Consider the following 1,265-nt stretch of genomic DNA (forward strand, 5'->3'; position numbering starts at 1 on the left):
CCGTTCCACAGGTGCATGTTCATTAATTGTTTATGGTTCATTGAACAAGCATGGGAAACAGTGTTTAAACCCTTTACAATGAAGATCTGTGAAGTTATTTGGATTTTTACTAATTATCTTTGAAAGACAGTGTCCTGAAAAATTGATGTTTATTTTTTTGCTGAATTTAGGACTTTACTTTGACTTTCACTTTTACTTGATTCATTTTCTATTCTAAGGTATATTTACCTCAAGATGATTCATTTTCTATTCTAAGGTACTGTATCTTTACCTCAAGAGGATTCATTTTCTATTCTAAGGTACTGTATCTTTACCTCAAGAGGATTCATTTTCTATTCTAAGGTATATTTACCTCAAGATGATTCATTTTCTATTCTAAGGTATATTTACCTCAAGATTATTCATTTTCTATTCTAAGGTACTGTATCTTTACCTCAACATGATTCATTTTCTATTCTAAGGTACTGTATCTTTACCTCAAGAGGATTCATTTTCTATTCTAAGGTACTGTATCTTTACCTCAAGAGGATTCATTTTCTATTCTAAGGTACTGTATATTTACCTCAAGAGGATTCATTTTCTATTCTAAGGTACTGTATCTTTACCTCAAGATGATTCATTTTCTATTCTAAGGTACTGTATCTTTACCTCAAGATGATTCATTTTCTATTCTAAGGTATATTTACCTCAAGAGGATTCATTTTCTATTCTAAGGTACTGTATCTTTACCTCAAGATGATTCATTTTCTATTCTAAGGTACTGTATCTTTACCTCAAGAGGATTCATTTTCTATTCTAAGGTACTGTATCTTTACCTCAAGATGATTCATTTTCTATTCTAAGGTATATTTACCTCAAGATGATTCATTTTCTATTCTAAGTTACTGTATCTTTACCTCAAGATGATTCATTTTCTATTCTAAGGTATCTTTACCTCAAGATGATTCATTTTCTTTTCTAAGGTACTGTATCTTTACCTCAAGGTGATTCATTTTCTATTCTAAGGTATATTTACCTCAAGATGATTCATTTTCTATTCTAAGTTACTGTATCTTTACCTCAAGATGATTAATTTTCTATTCTAAGGTATATTTACCTCAAGAGGATTCATTTTTCTATTCTAAGGTACTGTATCTTTACCTCAAGTTTGACAGTTGGGTACTTTTTCCACCGCTGGGCAACTCAACTGGACTGCCGGGTGCATGTCCTTTATTTTAATGTTTGGTGTCTTGCTCTCTATTCAAACTCAGGGCAAGAGATGAGTT

At 31.3% G+C, this 1,265-nt stretch overlaps 1 long non-coding RNA gene across 1 annotated transcript; it reads left to right on the plus strand.

Annotated features, from left to right (window-relative positions):
- Window positions 1–260: 260 nt before the first annotated feature.
- Window positions 261–822, plus strand: LOC127909019 (uncharacterized). Its single transcript, XR_008069438.1, has 3 exons — window positions 261–342; window positions 462–547; window positions 758–822. It is a non-coding gene; the product is annotated as an uncharacterized LOC127909019 (long non-coding RNA).
- The last annotated feature ends 443 nt before the right edge of the window (window positions 823–1,265 follow it).

Source organism: Oncorhynchus keta, chromosome 18 (genome assembly GCF_023373465.1).
Source record: "Oncorhynchus keta strain PuntledgeMale-10-30-2019 chromosome 18, Oket_V2, whole genome shotgun sequence".
NCBI lineage: Eukaryota > Metazoa > Chordata > Actinopteri > Salmoniformes > Salmonidae > Oncorhynchus > Oncorhynchus keta.